This window comes from Rhamphochromis sp. 'chilingali' (assembly GCF_963969265.1).
Source record: "Rhamphochromis sp. 'chilingali' genome assembly, chromosome: 7".
In the NCBI taxonomy this organism is placed as follows: domain Eukaryota; kingdom Metazoa; phylum Chordata; class Actinopteri; order Cichliformes; family Cichlidae; genus Rhamphochromis; species Rhamphochromis sp. 'chilingali'.
Genome location: NC_137934.1, coordinates 39,293,713 through 39,314,311, shown reverse-complemented (window position 1 = coordinate 39,314,311; position 20,599 = coordinate 39,293,713). Strand labels below are relative to the sequence as shown.

Here is a 20,599-nt window from a genome sequence, read left to right as displayed (position 1 = left end):
CCCATCGGTACAATCTGCAGAATCCTGCCTACCACGTGACTTTAGCCAGCAGGTGAACCACTGTTTCATTTTAATCAATGGCTAGTTTTGTGTGAACAAAAACAACATGAAAATTCAGTCTGACTCACCGAAATTACAACATAGTGCCTCTGAGTCTAACTACTGACCACTGCCAAGCCAAATGTATGATAACAGAGCTCCACAGCGCCCTCTGCTGTGGCAGTACCAGGTAATTTGACAGCCAGCCCCGGTGTGCCTGCCTCAGACTCGGTCAGTGCTGCAGTGGACTGTAATATTCTATTTTTTCTAATAAAACCTGTTCGAACCTCACTGGGCATGTTATCAGGTGCGGGCTTTAATTGTGAAGGTCTCGGCAGCTCTTCCGGTGCGGTGGTCGCTGTCGCGGTGCGTGTTGACGCAGCGGGTGCGTCAGGAGGAGATGTTGTAGAGCATCATCGGAGCCGAGCCCCTACGGTGGCCCCTAGAGACAAAGCACGTACAAACTCCAAAACACTTACAAAATAAAAAACACATGCAAAAGACAAAACACGTACAAAATACAAAACACGTGCAAACTCCAAAGCACTTACAAAATCCAAAACACGTGCAAACTCCAAAACACTTACAAAATAAAAAACACATGCAAAAGACAAAACACGTACAAAATACAAAAAACATGCAAAATCCAAAACACGTACAAAATACAAAACACGTGCAAACTCCAAAACACGTACAAAATACAAAACACGTGCAAAATACAAAACACGTGCAAACTCCAAAACACGTGCAAACTCCAAAACACATGCAAAATACAAAACACGTACAAAATACAAAACACGTGCAAAATACAAAACACGTGCAAAATACAAAACACGTGCAAACTCCAAAACACGTGCAAACTCCAAAACACATGCAAAATACAAAACACGTGCAAAATACAAAACACGTGCAAAATACAAAACACATGCAAAATACAAAACACATACAAAATACAAAACACGTGCAAACTCCAAAACACGTGCAAACCCCAAAACACGCGCAAACTCCAAAACACATGCAAAATCCAAAACACAACGGAAGTGCTCCAGGACGCTAGGGGCAGTGTTGAGCTTTTGTTACCTAGTAACTACACAAGCCAGGAAGTACCAATGACCGGATTTGGGGTCTGCAGCCTTAAAGGCCGCATTTTAAGGCCGATTATGTCACAGCGACACGACAAAGACTGTCCCAATTCAAAGGCTGCTCGAAATGCGGCCCTCAAATGCGTCCTTAATTTCCCTGAATTTTAAGGATGGGTCTGTGTAGCCTTCATGGCCCAACATATCCCAGACTTCATAGCGCGGCGGTGGTTTGGATAATTTTGCCGAAAAAAAACGGCGGAAGCGGAGCGGACGAAGAGTAAACTTCCAGAAGTAAGTACTGAATATTATGTCACTTATTTATGCGCAAATGTTTTTATAATGAAGAACATTAAAACATTACTGTTGGCAACATGTCGGGAAAGTTATGTGACATTAGCGACGTTTGTACTAACTTGGTTTTAAAGCCTTTACTTCAAAATATTCGCCGTTCAATAGCTGACTTTAATCTTACAGAGAATGTGATGATTTTATGCGTAATTAAAGTCAGTCATGTCAGTCAGCTGACGGTTCACTCCTTAAGCTGAAAGAAAGATGCTTTAATCACAGGAGTCACACATGTGTCCACTGTACCATCTGGGAACAGATGGTACAGTGGACACATGTGTGACACAAACACTAAATCCTCCTTCTCTGGTGCTGTTTTGTAGCAGTGTGTACACCTGAGACTGTCACCTGTCTGTCTGTCCTGCACTCTCTCTCTGTTTCTTTCTCTCTGATTGTGGAATAAAAGTATGAACGTGTGTTTATAAGTTACACTTGTGTTTGAATCCTGCAGCTTATCACACATCTGATTTCTATGTGTGACACCTGCAAGTGTCCAGAGTGAGGACAGGCTGAGGGACCCACTGCTGCACATCATCTGTGAGGCTTTGCAGCCCTGATGATCCACCAGGACAATCTCAGCAGTATGTGAGGAAGAGGAGGAGGAAGAGCCAGCAGCAGCTGACAGATGGAGAGAATAGACAGACTGTTCCCTGTTTGTGAAGGACTGCTAGAAAAGTTTAAAATAACTAATTGTCTGTCCTGAATCAGTCTTATTAGGTAATGTTCAAATAATTTTATCATTCCAGTGTTTCCAGTGTGGGAGAAAGTACTCAGGGCCTTCAAGTTACGCACTATGAAAGGCAGCAACAAGTTTGATGTTCAGAAACCTAAAGTCTGTATGAGCAGCAGAATGGAACTAAAAATAAATGTTGGTTTCAGTTCTATGAAGCTTTGAGTATTTTGGATCAGTAGCACTGCTGTGTTTGTTGCATCATATTGCTGTGATTGTTTATATGCTTTATATATTCTGAGCTAAGTTGATCTATAGTGTTACATCATATTCTATAAGGATGTTATGTGTTTGTAGACTTTCTGCCCAGTTTGACCCATTTAGCAGACGTCAGCCTGTTTAAGGCTCTGATATCTATTCTGTATGACTTAAAGCAGTTATGACATGGTCTGATTTTCTCACCCAATACAGGAATATTTAATACATCAGTCTACTCTTCATTTTATCAGAAACATATATATACTATTATATGTAGTATAATATGTATATATCTCATGTATATCTCATGCACATATCTTTCCACGTAGCACTTTTAATTCTTATCCCTACTTTTATTTTTTTCCATGTCTATTTAAGTGCTATTTATGACACTATGTTTGCACTGAAGCACCGCAGCAATTTCCTAATGTTGTAAACCTGCTCAACATTTGGCAATAAACCCCATTCTGATTCTGATATATTGTACATATATTTATTAGTTTCAGATGTAGCCATTCTTGTATTTTGCTTGTTTACATTATTGTATTTTGCACAACTCTGTTGCTTGTGAAGTATGGAAGAAATATAGTATCATCAGAATTCAAGTATTTTTAGACATTGAATTTATGACACTGAATTTTTATCCTCCAAATTTCCCTGCAAAAATATTCACCTGCAAAAATTCACCTGCAAAAAATTCACCTGCAAAAATTCACCTGCAAAAAATTCACCTGCAAAAATTCACCTGAAAAAAATTCACCTGCAAAAATTCACCTGCAAAAAATTCACCTGCAAAAATTCACCTGAAAAAAATTCACCTGCAAAAAATTCACCTGCAAAAATTCACCTGCAAAAATTCACCTGCAAAAAATTCAGCTGAAAAAAATTCACCTGAAAAAATTCACCTGCAAAAATTCAACTGCAAAAGTGATGAACTTTAATGACCCAAGCCAGAGCAATCAGCACCAGATCGAGTCAAGTGGCTCTCAGCCAATTAAATTATGCTGTTTGATCACATGACACCGTTAGCCAGCAGTGTGTCTCCTAAAAGAGAGCTGTTTAAAGGTGAGTGATTAAGTTTTTCTCCTAAATAGAGATCATTACAGAACGCCTAGTCCTACTTAAAATCCCATTTATTATTATTATTTTTTTATCATCTACTCGAACTAAGGAAAACGTTTGACTAACTCAAAGACAATTTCCACGCCTCCCCTGCCTGACTGCAGAGGCAGTTTTGAATTTAGGAGCGCCAAGATGGCAGCGGCAAACCCTGGCGGCTCTCCGGTGAGTATATATATTTTTTTATCTTCAAGTTTGTCTTTTGAAACCTTAATTTTATTTAAATCCGTTGCTCACGTATAAAGTACACAGACGGGGTCTTTGCTCAACTCGTCTGAGGCGTGTCTCACTAAGCGCTACATGCTAGCATCCTGCTAACCGAGCTACCCTTTACATGCTGTGCTTTAGAAAATAGGATACTCGTTAAAAAAAATACTCCGCAGATATTGATAGATAGACGAACACTGCAAATATAATGTTGGAAACGAGAACGGCCTTTGGTGAAGGGGTAAAATACACCATGAATAGAGCCATAGAGTGAATGGCTGCCATGGTTGCAGAACAGCCTGATTTAATGACAAGAATGGGGAAGAGAGGGTGAAGTGAACCACAGCCACAAAACACGGTCAGACAAGGCGGCAAAAGGGCAGTGATCTGTCCGTCAGTATGAAGTTGGTGTGTGCTTTGGTGAACAAAAACTCCAGACTGGTAGCAGGAAGATGGGAGACTCGTGTTTCACTGGAATAGTGGTGAATTAAAACATCCTTTGTTGGGGACATTTCGGTGTAAATGCATCCATACAGGCAAGACAGAGGCAGACCAGACAGTGAAGAAAACAAGGCAAACATTAGAAATATAAAAACGGAAATATAGGATGAGTCGGGGATGAGTTCCTGCCCCAAGTGGAGGAGTTCAAGTATCTCGGGGTCTTGTTCGCGAGTGATGGGAGAAGGGAGCCGGAGATCAACAGACGGATTGGGGCTGCAGCTGCAGTAATGCGGACGCTGCACCGGTCCGTCGTGGTGAAGAGGGAGCTGAGTGTAAAAGCGAAGCTCTCAATTTACCGGTCGATCTACGTCCCTACCCTCACCTATGGCCACGAGCTGTGGGTAGTGACCGAAAGAACGAGATCGCGGATACAAGCGGCAGAAATGAGCTTCCTCCGAAGGGTGGCTGGCCTCTCCCTTAGAGATAGGGTGAGAAGTTCGGCCATCCGGGAGGGGCTCAGAGTAGAGCAGCTGCTGCTCCACATCGAAAGGAGCCAGCTGAGGTGGTTCGGGCATCTGACAAGGATGCCCCCTGGGCGCCTCCTGGGTGAGGTGTTCCAGGCATGTCCCACCGGGAGGAGGCCCCGGGGAAGACCCAGGACACGCTGGAGAGATTATATCTCTCGGCTGGCCTGGGAACGCCTTGGTATTCCCCCGGATAAGCTGGAGGAGGTGGCTGGGGAGAGGGAGGTCTGGGCCTCTTTGCTTAGGCTGCTGCCCCCGCGACCCGGCCTCGGATAAAGCGGATGAAGATGGATGGATGGAAATATAGGATTAATATAACATACAATTAGGGAAAATGTAAGGAACACAATGTAAATGATATTGTAAAGTCATTAAAACAGCATACTCTGATTAAAAGAAACACATAATTGGGTAGGATAATAACAATAATAATGTTAAAAAACATGTGCAAGATGGGTATGTATACTTGTAGCCAGAATACTATAAAGTTGTAGCATGCCAGACCATCTTGATTGAATGTAACTTCGCTCCACACAAGTTTTATGGTAGACATATTCATATTGGTATCTAATAAATGATTAATTCTTAGATTTTATCGAACGTTAATTTATAAATTGTTTCTGTCTTTATGTGTTTGTTTCAGATTATGCAAGATGAAATTATTCAGTCAGCAAGACACTTGCTGCAGTTGCTGACATCATCCAACTGAACTGCTGCTGTGATGAATCAGAATACAAGGTTTACTTTAGCAAGACTTATGAGTTAATGCTACATTTAACTAAATTGTTATATATTTTTTGTGTCCAATATTGTCTCCATATGATTTTGTTTTTTGCAACATCTTGCAGAGAACAGAGTCAAGGTACCAGCTTGGTCAACCCTAAAAGACCATCTGTTCAATGACCAGGTGAAAAAGTCATAAACTAAACACTCTGCATGAGCATGGAATTTAGGATGCAACTTTATATCTTACCTGCTCTACACTCAGGGCTTGAATTACAACAACAGTCAATCACATAAAAAAAAATACTTTTGGTAGTTCTGTGTCTCTGTCTCTCTCCTCCAAACCCAGATGGCTGCTGGTACTGAACCGGGTTCTGGTTCTGCTGGAGGTTTCTTCTTGTTAAAGGGGAGTTTTTCCTCTGCACTGTCACTTCATGCTGCTCAGTGTGAGGGATTGTTGAGGTTGAGTCCATATGTCCTGCGAACAACTGCTGGGCAATGACACCATGCAATCTTCTGGGATTCCTTGGATAGAAAACCTGTGAACTGCACTTGTCCTTGGTCTTCACAGCTCACCTTTTTACTGTTTATTGAATCAAAATTCTCCAGTGACATGGATTCTACATTGTAACTGATGTGATGTTCTATAAAGTGGTTTTAATAAAAAAAAAGGCAAAAATTAGTTTGTTTCTTTATTCAATTTTTGAACAGTGATACTCATTCAGTAAATGCAAATTATTTACATGGCAGTGCACTATAGGCATAAATCTAGACCCCTAGATAAAACATGATGGCATTATAGCAGTGACGACTCCTCCACAGCAGCAGGTGGGGTTTTTCTTTTTTGAGGACGGCTTCTTTTACCCGTCACTACAGATGGTCTGTTTATGTTTTGATCAAGAGCCTTTTTTGGGCAGCTGAAGAGGAGAAGTCTATCTTATGGCCAACCTCTGACTGTATCTTGGTCACATTACCCAGCAAAACCCAGTATGCAGGTTCACCTGTAACAGTCCTTGTGCCACAGATCAACACTGTTGCTTCTACATTAAACAGAAGAGCAGTGACATGGGTGCAGGTCTCCGTGACTCCGGCCTTACAGCTGGAGTGGGCGGCTTCAACCTTCCCTGTGATGCTCACAGTGACCCATGGCTGCAATGCTGGTTCATTCAGTCTTTGAGAGTGCAGCACCTGAAACACACACACAAAGTTCTTGTCTTTAAATGAACTATGAGCCAAGGCTGACATAAATGTTTTATCTACTTAATCATTAATGTAACAGTGTTTAGAAAGTTAGCACATGTAATTTTTCATTTCTTTATGTGTCCATCTATAGAACGCTGCATGTTATATTCTAAATCTGCCTGTTCTGTCAGAAACCTGCCTGCAGAAAATGAACCTAAAGGATGTAATCACTTTCAAGATGGAGAAAGCATAAAGTGACAATTATGAATCACTTAATATGATAAGGAGATTCTGCAGGTCATTAATCAATGTATAAAATTAAAATAAAATGCATTTTTAGTGACACAAGATACAAATATGGAAGCAAGATGTATAATCGCTCAGTTTGGGGAAATTGTGGGTAGCCTGCAAGAGCCTCAACTTCTCCATACCCACAATGTGCAACAAATGGGCACAGCTGATCTTCAACAGTGGAACATCGGCCAGTTACTTCCAACTTTAACGCAGCTTGTAGTCTTGGAGAGCAGCACACCAAAACTGCATGCACAACTTCTGCTAACAGTGGAAACGGATTAAGAAATCCATGCAAACAGATTGATAAACCGAAAGAATATTATTTTACAGGATTAATGATCATATCAGCCGCTGGCTGATCACAAACCCTGAGGGTGTATACGAGAAGCAGAAGAAGCAGAGGGAATATCCCGTTTAAGTTTAGAAAGTATTTGTAAAGATATTGACCATATCCTTTTCTGAAAGTGTGGATATAATGGATGGGGTAAGGTACTGACATGCTACAACTTTATAGTTGTTAAATTCTGGCTACAAGTATACATACCCATCTTGTACATGTTTTTTTTATTATTATTATTGTTATTATTATTATTATTATCCTACCCAATTATGTGTTTCTTTTAATCAGAGTATGCTGTTTTAATGACTTTACAATATCATTTACATTGTGTTCCTTACATTTTCCCTAATTGTATGTTATATAGGGATGGGTATTGATAAGATTTTAACGATTCCGATTCCATTTTCGATTCTGTTTAACGATTCGATTCCTTATCGATTCTCTTATCGATTCGTTTTTTTAAAAGGAGAACACTAAAGTCGATTAGCTTAGAACTGTGTTTTATATCTTCTCTTTGAACAAGATAGAAATTTAGGAGTAACATGGCCTTACAAACCCAACAGTGAGATCTTAAGAGATCCACAGCCTACGGCTCTTCAATGGGGTGTCACAGTGTCCCCAGGAAAAAAAATGTATATGTAAAATAATAAAATAAATATTCTCCTGTAGCAATAACAAAGTTTAACATAAATTATTCTGTAGCAATTACACAAGAATATCCAGTAATGTCCCTGCCTACAATTAAACACATTCACTTACCAAAGTGAAATCGGGGGCATCTGCTGTGGCAAATGGGTGCAAGCCTTTGACCACAAACTTAGACACTGCTCGGTGACATTCGTCTATCCTGGCCTGAAAGGAGACGCTACCGGTAGACTGCAGCGAGAACTGCCAGCATCTGAGCCAGCCAGACTCTGTCTCTCTCATCATGGTTATCTAAATGCAACGCACAGTAATAGCAGGTTTTGTAATAAGGTAAATCGCGCTAACATAATGTGCAATGCTAATTGATTAGTTACCTGCAGTATTAACGGGAGAGGACGTGGAAACGCTACCGCTGCTGCTGGGTTGAGCTTCGCTAGTCCGGAGCGGATCAAAAACACGACATTCGTTGAAAGCAATCGCGTGTTTTTTGAGCAAATGCTTTTGCATGTTCGTAGTGTTTCCTCCCTTTGATGAAATCTCTACTTTGCAAGTATTGCACGTTGCCCTGTTGTCATCCTTTCTCATAAAGTGTAACCAAACTTTTGAGCGTTTGTGCCGCTCAGGCGCCGTGTTTCCTACTGGGTAAAAGACGCTACTCAACGTGATGACGTCATTCGGGGCGACTGGAATCGATAAGGGAATCGTTTATAAAAGTGGCAAATGATTCCAAGGAATTGAAACAGTGGGAACCGGTTCTCAACAAGAACCGGTTTTCGATACCCATCCCTAATGTTATATTAATCCTATATTTCCATCCATCCATCTTCATCCGCTTTATCCGAGGCCGGGTCGCGGGGGCAGCAGCCTAAGCAAAGAGGCCCAGACCTCCCTCTCCCCAGCCACCTCCTCCAGCTTATCCGGGGTAATACCAAGGCGTTCCCAGGCCAGCCGAGAGATATAATCTCTCCAGCGTGTCCTGGGTCTTCCCCGGGGCCTCCTCCCGGTGGGACATGCCTGGAACACCTCACCCAGGAGGCGCCCAGGGGGCATCCTTGTCAGATGCCCGAACCACCTCAGCTGGCTCCTTTCGATGTGGAGCAGCAGCTGCTCTACTCTGAGCCCCTCCCGGATGGCCGACCTTCTCACCCTATCTCTAAGGGAGAGGCCAGCCACCCTTCAGAGGAAGCTCATTTCTGCCGCTTGTATCCGCGATCTCGTTCTTTCGGTCACTACCCACAGCTCGTGGCCATAGGTGAGGGTAGGGACGTAGATCGACCGGTAAATTGAGAGCTTCGCTTTTACACTCAGCTCCCTCTTCACCACGACGGACCGGTGCAGCGTCCGCATTACTGCAGCTGCAGCCCCAATCCGTCTGTCGATCTCCGGCCCCCTTCTCCCATCACTCGCGAACAAGACCCCGAGATACTTGAACTCCTCCACTTGGGGCAGGAACTCATCCCCGACTCATCCTATATTTCCGTTTTTATATTTCTAATGTTTGCCTTGTTTTCTTCACTGTCTGGTCTGCCTCTGTCTTGCCTGTATGGATGCATTTACACCGAAATGTCCCCAACAAAGGATGTTTTAATTCACCACTATTCCAGTGAAACACGAGTCTCCCATCTTCCTGCTACCAGTCTGGAGTTTTTGTTCACCAAAGCACACACCAACTTCATACTGACGGACAGATCACTGCCCTTTTGCCGCCTTGTCTGACCGTGTTTTGTGGCTGTGGTTCACTTCACCTCACTCTTCCCCATTCTTGTCATTAAATCAGGCTGTTCTGCAACCATGGCAGCCATTCACTCTATGGCTTTATTCATGGTGTATTTTACCCCTTCACCAAAGGCCGTTCTCTTTTCCAACATTATATTTGCAGTGTTCGTCTATCTATCAATATCTGCGGAGTATTTTTTTAACGAGTATCCTATTTTCTAAAGCACAGCATGTAAAGGGTAGCTCGGTTAGCAGGATGCTAGCATGTAGCGCTTAGTGAGACACGCCTCAGACGAGTTGAGCAAAGACCCCGTCTGTGTACTTTATACGTGAGCAACGGATTTAAATAAAATTAAGGTTTCAAAAGACAAACTTGAAGATAAAAAAATATATATACTCACCGGAGAGCCGCCAGGGTTTGCCGCTGCCATCTTGGCGCTCCTAAATTCAAAACTGCCTCTGCAGTCAGGCAGGGGAGGCGTGGAAATTGTCTTTGAGTTAGTCAAACGTTTTCCTTAGTTCGAGTAGATGATAAAAAAATAATAATAATAAATGGGATTTTAAGTAGGACTAGGCGTTCTGTAATGATCTCTATTTAGGAGAAAAACTTAATCACTCACCTTTAAACAGCTCTCTTTTAGGAGACACACTGCTGGCTAACGGTGTCATGTGATCAAACAGCATAATTTAATTGGCTGAGAGCCACTTGACTCGATCTGGTGCTGATTGCTCTGGCTTGGGTCATTAAAGTTCATCACTTTTGCAGTTGAATTTTTGCAGGTGAATTTTTTTCAGGTGAATTTTTGCAGGTGAATTTTTTTCAGGTGAATTTTTTTCAGGTGAATTTTTTTTCAGGTGAATTTTTGCAGGTGAACTTTTTTGCAGGTGAATTTTTGCAGGTGAATTTTTGCAGGGAAATTTGGAGGATAAAAATTCAGTGTCATAAATTCAATGTCTAAAAATACTTGAATTCTGATGATACTATATTTCTTCCATAGTGAAGCTCGCACACAATAATTTCACTCACATGTGCTGTACCAATGTACCTGCACATGTGATGTGACAATAAAGGTGATTTGATTTGAAACGGTTATCACAGCTTGTACATTTTCTTTTTACACATGTATGTAAGCATTTGAGCCAAATTTAGTAATGCCAACATACTGAAGGAACAACATTTGTCTCTTATATATGATACACCTATATATGCACTGTCAATATACATTTTGAACCAGCTGCAGATGTCAGAGTAACAACTGACTGACCCCCACATAAAGTGCGTTACAGTAGTCCACAGGGGAAGAAATAAAAGCATGGATCACGGTTTCAAAGTGCTGCCTAGAAAGAAAAGATTTCATTCTTGCCAGTCGCCTTAAATGATAAAAATGGACTGGTCCAACTTAAAACCAAGGGCAGTAACAACAGGTTTAAAATAAACCTCCAGCGGTTCCAAATGAAAAGAAGAGGACTCACAGGGGCCACTGGGTCCAAACACCAACAAATCTGTTTTCTTTTCATTCAAATTTAAAAAGTTTAGAGCCAACCAAGCTTTAATGTCATCTAGGCATGTCAAGAGAGGTTTTATTCAGATGCCATCCTTCGGCTTCAGTGGCAAATAAATTTGGCAGTCATTCCTATATACTTGTCTTTGAGTGAAGATTTAAGGTGGTAAGACATGTAAATAACTGCAACTTGAATCTGTACTGAAGCTCAGTATTTGACACAGAGTTCATGTTCACTGCTATAATGCCTAATAATGACTAATATAATAACCATAATATTGGCCATATTATATTTACATTACCAAAGTGATATGACTTTAGTCTCATGAACAACATTAGCTAATTGTTATTTACTAGCTAATCTTAAATGACTGTTCAGTACAGAAATGAAGCCCAAAAATCATGTTTTACTGTCCTGTGGTCTCAGCCTCAAATACTTATCAAATCACACAAAGCTCTTGTAGAAACAAACAAACAAATGAAAAAAATATGTTCTCCTTCATTTCTGTCAAAAAAAGTTGTATGACACGTTTCCAGCTGTTAGTATCATAGTTGCTAGGCAACCTGGGAAGCGCAACGGAGACTAGAGCCCATGTGTTTGCAACAAACTTGCCGTTTATTTTACAAATCGAGCTCAACACTGCCCCTAGCGTCCTGGAGCACTTCCGTTGTGATTTGGATTTTGCATGTGTTTTGGATTTTGTATGTGTTTTGGATTTTGCATGTGTTTTGGATTTTGTATGTGTTTTGGAGTTTGCATGTGTTTTGAATTTTGTACGTGTTTTGGATTTTGCATGTGTTTTGGATTTTGCATGTGTTTTGGAGTTTGCACGTGTTTTGAATTTTGCACGTGTCTTGGATTTTGCACGTGTTTTGGATTTTGTACGTGTTTTGGATTTTGCACGTGTTTTGGATTTTGTACGTGTTTTGGATTTTGTACGTGTTTTGAATTTTGTACGTGTTTTGGAGTTTGCACGTGTTTTGGATTTTGCACGTGTTTTGTATTTTGTACGTGTTTTGGATTTTGTACGTGTTTTGGATTTTGCATGTGTTTTGAATTTTGTATGTGTTTTGGATTTTGTACGTGTTTTGGATTTTGTACGCCTTTTGGATTTTGCATGTGTTTTGAATTTTGTATGTGTTTTGGAGCTTGTACGTGTCTTGGATTTTGTACGTGTTTTGGATTTTGTACGTGTTTTGGATTTTGCATGTGTTTTGTCTTTTGTATGTGTTTTGGATTTTGTACGTGTTTTGGATTTTGTACGCCTTTTGGATTTTGCATGTGTTTTGTATTTTGTACGTGTTTTGGATTTTGTATGTGTTTTGGAGCTTGTACGTGTCTTGGATTTTGTACGTGTCTTGGATTTTGTACGTGTTTTGGATTTTGTACGTGTTTTGGATTTTGCATGTGTTTTGGAGTTTGCATGTGTTTTGGATTTTGTATGTGTTGAGGAGTTTGTGCGTGCTATTTGGAATTTGTAAGTGTTTTGGAGTTTATACATGCTTTGTCTCTAGGGGCCACCGTAGTCGGAACCGGACAGGAGGAGCAGCTCTGGGCAGCAGCCGCCGAGAGGCGCTGAGGCCTGGAGAGATGCTGCTGAAGAGCCGCTCCTCTCCTCCAGCATCAGCTCAGTGTCTGTGGTTGTCTGTGTGTATGTGCATCTGAGTGTGTGTTGTGCACACTTGTCCACATCATGAGCAGTTTTCTTCACTGGTTCTATGCCGTGATGAAAAACAGGAAGATCCCCCCCTCCCTTCCCCAGACTTTTTACCTATGGAACCCTTTGGAGTGAGCTGTCCAATCACCTCTGACCTCCTGAGAAGGGCAGAGCTTCACAGAGTGAGCTCCAGAGTGGATGTGAAGTCTCAGTGACTGATGGAGGAGCTGATCTACTCCATGTGTGCCCGTGTGTCAGCCTCTGATTGGACAGAGCGTCTGTGGCACTGCTGTCTGTGCTGCAGAGGAGCTTCATCTATCCTTCAGCTGTGTCTGCAAGAGCTCCTGCATACAAAACCCAGTGCTCAAACTCCAAACTCTCACTTCATCTGTTCGTGTGGTTCACACAAAAGTATTGACAGTACTGATGATACTGCAGTATATGTGCAGAAAAACACTAAAACTGAAGTTTTAATGTCAGTGACTCTCACCTGTGCGAGTGTGTGTGTGAGATCATGTGGTCATTTGACAGTTGGATATTTCCTGTTAGAAATAGGAAATATCTTTAACCCGTTCCCAGGAAACAGAATCATCTCTGAGCCGTTATTTCAAATTAGAAGTTTTATAAAGCGCTCGTGTTTTATTTTCTGCTGGTCAGTGCTTTAGTTCAACTTTTAACTCTAAAGATGAAATGAACAGTTGATTTGCTCATGCTCTGTGTTTTTAATAAATATCACATATTTGACTGCATGACCCCGTTTCTGTGCCGAACCTCTGTAATCAGAGCACTGTGAATAAAAATGTCTGTAGGAGTTCATTCAGTGCTTAATTGAAAGTTGAAGGTGTTTGAACCTCAGACTCAGGCTGGTGTGGACAACCTGCAGGTCCTTTTGGACCTGACTACACACCTGCAGGTGCCTCAGCTGTCAGGATTCAAACACACACAAATCAGTAAGAGCAGGATCGTCTGAAATTACTCATTTTGTCTGATTAAATATTTAAAATCTGTCACGGTGGCACAACAGGCCCGCACAAACCCACCTGTATCACCTGCCTCTGTCTTCATTTCCCAGGATGCTCTGGGGTTTCTCAGCAGGCCTGTGAAGATGAGTGTGACATCATGGTTCCTGGTAAGCAGTTCGGGGACTCGACACCGCCTCCCCGAGAGATGATTTTTGTGGGCCGAGAGGACTGCGAGCTGATGCTTCAGGTGAGGCTGACCTGTGCAGGTGTTCGGGTTAGTAGAAATTGCCTCCCTCTAGGTTGGTCTGAAAAAGGAAGTTGTAATGGTGTCTTGTTTGAGTCGCAGTGAAAGTAAGCAAAAAGAGTTGTATGTGTGTGTGTCTCAGTCTCGCAGTGTGGACAAACAGCACGCTGTCATCAACTACAACCCGACCACTGATGAACACCTGGTGAAGGACCTGGGCAGCCTCAATGGGGTGAGCCATACACAACATATCAGTACATTATCATAGGTATCCACCAATCAGCAGCAAACACAGGTGGGGGGTGGTGATGCCTAAAGTCACAGGTCACAGGGTGGCTGTAGCTCAGGTGGCAGAGCAGGTCAGCCCCTAATCAGAAGGTCGGTGGTTCGATCCCAGGCTGCATCCTGGCTGCTTGCCAAATATCCTTGGGCAAGATACTAACCCCGTGTTTGCCTACTGGTGGTGGTCAGAGGGCCCGGTGGCGCCAGTGTCCGGCAGCCTCGCCTCTGTCAGTGCGCCCCAGGGCAGCTGTGGCTACAATGTAGCTGCCATCACCAGTGTGTGAATGGGTGAATGACTGAATGTAGTGTAAAGCACTTTGGGGTCCTATGGACTAGAAAAGCGCTATACAAATGCAGGCCATTTACAGTACAAAGATTTTTTTTTTTTTTATTAACTTAAAAAAATTTAATTCCACTTTAATTTAAACAGGCAAGAACTGTAAAATCACAAAAGAGTGAAAACCTTCAGAGTGGACTTCAGGATCATAATCAGAAACTTTCACCTGGACGTTTGTTTGTTTGTTTCCTGCAGACAACGACCTTCGGATTCCTGATCAGACCTACATCACCCTCAAACTGTCCGACATCATCCGCTTTGGATACGATATCCTTCAGACGCACACACGCACTGTTTGTGTGCGTGTCTGTGCGCGCGTGTGTGTTTCTGTGCGTGTGTGTGTGATAATTTTAATATTTTTCTGAGCTGTTGTTCACATTCTCACGTCTATGTTCTGGAGAAAAGTCAACACAAAGTCCCAGAGGAGGCCCTAAAGGTTGGTGTTTGTGGGTGTGTGTTTTCTATTGTACAAATTACTGCATAGAGGGTGTTATTTAATTTCCTTGTTTAACTGCATTTAGTTTGCATTTCCAAAACTACTCAGAGCGTCATGAATTTCTCATGACTACACACAGCATGTACAGTACCGTGAGCACATGCAGTACCGTGAGTACATGCAATTTGCAGTACCTTGAGTACGTTTGCCTCATTCTTCTGTTTCAGCATGAGAAGTACAGCAGTCAGCTGCAGATGAGCCTAAAGCCTTCAGAGGGGAAGAAGAGTGACGTGGATGAGCGGGCGAGAGGCGAGAAAGCGCAGAGTACCAAGAGCCTCGCACAGGGTAACAATAATACAGCAACAGTACTGGCAGTAAATATACTGTGTATCAAATGTACTCCTAACAATACTGGGCGTAATACAAGCAATAACACAAAATTTTGACATCACACAGGGTCAAAAATATACTGCACTGTACAAAACATAATGTATCACAAAACCCTGCACCAGACCTAGACAAACCACAATACACAATTGAAGGCATGTGCTTGTATTATTTTGGCCAATCTTAGTAGTGTTTCAGCCTCACTGGATGGAATGCTAAGCAATTTTCCTCTCATTCATACACATGTGCTAACATGCATGTCTTGCCTGCAGAGCTGCTTGGGCGGCTGAATGTCTTGCTCAAGGCAATGTGGACTGGAGGAACCAAGGACTTAAACTGCCATCTACTACTGTCTACTGCTCTACCTGCTGAGCCACAGCTGCTGAAAGACAGCAGGAGAGGCAGGTGGAGCCACAGGAGTGTTACAGCGTACAACAAACACACACAAGCTCAGGCACACTCAACCAGCCAATATACAAGAAGGGCCTCCAGTACACTAGATCTTCATTTCCCTCTGCTTTTAATTTAAATTCCTGTACTCTAAATATTTCCTGTCATACCACAAAAATAAAGATCCAGTGCTTTGGCCTGTAGGGCTGTCCATCACATCGCATCATATCACATCACAGTTTTGTCAAATATCTCCTTCCAGCACCATCTGTCCTTGATGCCCAGACAAGCAAACGTGGCTCCATAGGAGCTTTCTCTTCACTGAGACCAGAATATGATCAGAATAGGATAGCTATGCTCTCGCTGTCCACAGCCTTCAGTCACAAATTGTTACTGTCACTCACTTCTGAGGAATTTACCACCGGAGAATCAGAATCACCACATCCCCATAAGTCATCATCTTCTCTGTAATTCTGTTTGTGGATTTATTGGCTGTGTGTGTGTGTGTGTGTGTGTGTGTGTGTGTGTGTGTGTGTGTGTGTGTGTGTGTGTGTGTGTGTGTGTGTGAGAGAGAGATTAATGAGGGTGATAAAGGAACTGTAGGCCTCCATATTTCCTGAGTGATCAAAGGAGCTGCTCTGATGAGTCAGAAGGAGCCACCGTCCCCACTGTGCAGCATACTCAGCGTTTCCATACATCTGACATCCAGCTGTGTTTTTGTCATTTATTTTGGGGGAGTTTATCTCATTAAAACAGGTCTCAGGAAGAGTCAGCACTGATAACAGAAGGACTCTGTCACACACACACATGCAAACAAATATATTTGTACATGAGTGATGCAAAAATTGTTCTACAACTCTCCGCTTTAAAACAGAACTCACAAGGCCTCGGTCAAAGTTTAGTTCATGTTAAACAAAAGGCTGCAATGCTCACAAATACACAGGACACAAAGGTTTCAGCAATGTTGCGCACAGTCCTCGGCCTCCTGTGATGTGTGGTGCAGTCTTGCGGTGTAAACACCCGGTGTCCACATGTTTTATGACTGTAGCTGACAGTAACTGTAAACACATGCTGCTGCTTTCTTTTATGGAGTCAGAGACAGGCTGACTGGTAGTGGGAGGAATAAGTACAAGCTTCCACCTTTAGCTTCCGTCCAGCTTCTCATTATGTTCTCAGGTGTCTTCTCTGCATATAAACTCCTCACACTGCACTGATGGCAGGACAAATCGTCTATCTCCAGCTGAGAGCGAAAAGTTCAGCTTCACGGTGCTGCGAAAAAGTATTTGCCCACTTCTCAATGTTCTTTTTTGTTTGTTTGTTTTTTGTTTTGGGGTTTGTTTGTTTTTTTTTGGCATATTTGTGACTCTTACATGTAAAAAGGAGCATTAGGTTCACAGTAAGAGAAAAAAGCTGAAATATGGAGATTTTAGATTTTATTTTAGATCATTAAATCAAAGTTACTATTAGACAAAAATAGCCTGAGTAAATACCAAAGGCAGTGTTTTTGTTAACTCATAAATGAACCCTGAATGACGTTTGTTTGGATCCCTGAGTTCAGTTTCAGTAGCCACACCCAGATAAACGAGACACGCCTGACAAAGCTAAGTAGGTTAGAAGAGCTCATAAAACATCACAGCACAATCGAAAGAAACAACCGAGAAACAAAGTAACTTCTCTCGGCCTGGAAAGGGTCACAAAGCCATTTCCTCGAGGTCATTACTATCATTTCTGCTCCTGACAACAGAAGTTATTTACAAATGTTGTTATTAACAGTTTCATTACTAGTCATTTCCTACAACTGCTGGAGACTGTTACTCAAATATGAAGAATGTTGTATCACAGTTTTGTTTTTCCTTGAAGTATTTTTAGCTGCAGGTCCGTGTATTTCAGTGTGGTTTATTATACTGAATGACTAAAAATAAACTACACTGTGTTTTTCTGATACACATCCAATTAAACAGCTAGCTCATTAATATTTTTTTAATTTTTTCCGGGTACAAGAGATACCTGGTGCGCAGATGTGGGATTTTTGAATTTAGGATTGTTTCACACATTTCCAGAGATAAGAAACATTTTGTCAAACTGGACTGTCAAGCACAAACAATTCCATGCCAGCTACAAACAGACTCTTGGCAAATGCAAATACAGTCAAGGCTTTCGTTTTTGATGCTTTTTATAGTCCCACTGTTGCAAAGTGCAAATGGTAAATGGACTGATTCTTATATAGCACTCCTGGAGCAGTCAAAACGCTTTATGCAATATGCCTCATTGACATAAGCTCTTCTTCTTATGCTTGAGTGATTCCTAACATTCACACACATTTATACTCCAGTGGATGCATCGGAGAGCAACTTGGTGTTAGTATCTTGCCCTAGGATATTTGGCACACAGACTGGACAACAACAACAAATGCTTGCTCAAAGAAGCTCCTTTGATTGTTGGGGTTTTCTCCAGTGTAAGGTCTTTACAATATGAAGCATCTTAAGTGTTCTGTGTTGTTGTGATTTGATGCAAAATATGTATTGCCTGGACCCTTCTTCTATGAAGCCCTACTGTTTTAACAGGTCCAGCATGAGGTTTAGGGTTGTCTTGTTGAAATATAGAAGGCCTTCCCTAAAAAGGAGCTGTCTGTGCTGGAGCATGTGTTTCTCTGAAACCCATGTGTATTTTTCAGCATTTTGCTGGTGACGTTCCACATGTGCAAGCTGCCAGTTCTATAAACACTGATACACCATCAGAGCTGCTGGCTATTTAGCTGAGTGCTAATAACAAGCCAGATGGTCACTTTACTTTTCAGTCCGGAAGATGAGGTATCTATGTTTTCCAAAACAAATTTCAAACTTTGGTTTGTTTGAACAGTTATCCATTTTGCTTCAGTGTTCCTGAGTCCATGCAGTGATTTCCATTACAGAATCATATCTATCATTACCAAACTGATTCTCATTTTGTCCTGTACGCACAGAGATTCCTCCAGGTGCTCTGAATTTTTGATAATATTATGTAGTGTAGTTAACACGGCATTCAGAGTCTTCCCAGTTTTACACTGACAAACATTATGCTCGCATTTTTCACAGACTGATGAACCTCTGTCTCTCTAAGATGCGCTTTTTTATATCCAATTATTTTGCTGTCCTAATGTAAGTAGTAAGTACTGATTATGTCTGTGAAGGTTCTTAGTCATCCAGGTCATCGTAGTCAAAGGAGCTTGCAAAGAAAAGCGTCTGGACTTCTTTAAGTTACTTTAAGATGTTTCACCTCTCATCCGAGAAGCTTCTTCAGTTCTAAGGTCAAATGGTGGAGAGTCCCAGATATAAACCTAGTGGGAGTGACCCCCCACAGAGGGACAAAAGGACCCCCTGATGATCCTCTAATCGCCTGAGCCAAGGTGTGAGTAAGTAGTTATTTTATTAATTAGTTACATTTTAAAAACATGACGCACAACCTGAATACGTAATAACGCAACAGACATTTCAGCTCAATTCAATTTTTTCTGCTTAATCCATCATATAAAATTTAATCAAATAAAAAAGTCTCTTTTTAAAGCTTGTTTTATTAGTTTGAACCTTTTGGCTTTATGCAATATGCATAAAGCCAAAAGAACAGCAGTGATCAGTGAGATGCTACAAGTTGAACAGCCACAAGGGGCAGTATCCTCCATGGAGAAGGAGGCTAGAGGCTAAGATCAAGGTAGCACGGAGGGAGGTTAGCCAACTATCGGAGTTGCAGAAAGGCGCGATGAGGATGGTGCCTAAGAAGTACAGGGAGCTGTCCACACCTGAGGCCCTGGAAACTGCCAAGCAACGACTTACAGCCTTGGCCAGACGCTTGAAGAGGTACACCAGAGAGATAGAAGGCAGGAGAATAAACCAGCTGTTCTCCACAGAACCAGCCAAGCTGTACTCTCACTGGCAGGGGAACAATATGAGAACAGCACCACCAAGGCTGTAGACAGAACAATACTGGAAGAGCATATGGGAGAAGGACACAACCCATAACACAGAAAGGGATGGGCAAGAATACCAGAGGCGCAAAACACCAGCTACTGGCAGACCAAGCAGTCAGCCGAGACTGCAGGACCAGACTGACCAACCTGTGCACTGCCTGGATTGATTACAATGCCCCACACCTGGATCCTGGAATGCCTAGAACTATATAAGATCAACAGGACCCTGAGAGCCTTCATCAGGAACTCAATGGGGATGTGGCGGACAACACTGGAGGCCAACCTCAAGCCCATAGCACAAGTCACCATCAAGTGCGGGATCTACCACGGAGATGCTCTGTCCCCACTGCTGTTCTGCATAGGCCTGAACCCCCTCAGTGAGATCATTAACAAGATACCGACGACGGAATGGAGAAGTTGTCAGCCACCTCCTGTACATGGATGACATCAAGCTGTATGCCAAGAGTGAACGAGACATCGATTCACTGATCCACACTACCAGGCTATACAGCAATGACATTGGAATGTCGTTCGGACTGGAGAAGTGTAGTCGGATGGTAACAAAGAGAGGGAAGGTAGTCAGAACTGAGGGGATTGAACTACCAGAAGGCAACATTGCAGACATAGAGGACAGTTACAAGTACCTGGGGATCCCACAGGCGAATGGGAACCATGAAGAGGCCGCTAGAAAAGCTGCAACCACCAAGTACCTGCAGAGGGTCAGGCAAGTCCTGAGGAGTCAGCTGAACGGGAGGGAGGGAGGGAGAGCCTTCAGTTTTCAGGCCCCTCTTCTGTGGAACCAGCTTCCAGTTTGGATTCAGGAGACAGACACTATCTCTACTTTCAAGATTAGGCTTCAAACTTTCCTTTTTG

At 42.3% G+C, this 20,599-nt stretch overlaps 2 long non-coding RNA genes across 4 annotated transcripts; one reads left to right on the top strand and one right to left on the bottom strand.

The window, feature by feature from the left end:
• Nucleotides 1-3,400: 3,400 nt before the first annotated feature.
• LOC308399532 lies at nucleotides 3,401-6,097 on the top strand. Of its 3 annotated transcripts, none has more exons than XR_013972193.1 (5): nucleotides 3,401-3,459; nucleotides 3,566-3,678; nucleotides 5,329-5,423; nucleotides 5,534-5,592; nucleotides 5,758-6,097. It is a non-coding gene; the product is annotated as an uncharacterized lncRNA (long non-coding RNA). The 3 variants fall into 3 exon arrangements; XR_013972194.1 differs by having other exon boundaries at nucleotides 5,725-6,097; XR_013972195.1 differs by having other exon boundaries at nucleotides 5,534-6,097.
• Nucleotides 6,098-7,983: 1,886 nt separating this feature from the next.
• LOC308399666 lies at nucleotides 7,984-8,569 on the bottom strand. Its single transcript, XR_013972234.1, has 2 exons — nucleotides 8,244-8,569; nucleotides 7,984-8,160 (listed from the first exon to the last, which is right to left on the bottom strand). It is a non-coding gene; the product is annotated as an uncharacterized lncRNA (long non-coding RNA).
• Nucleotides 8,570-20,599: the final 12,030 nt, after the last annotated feature.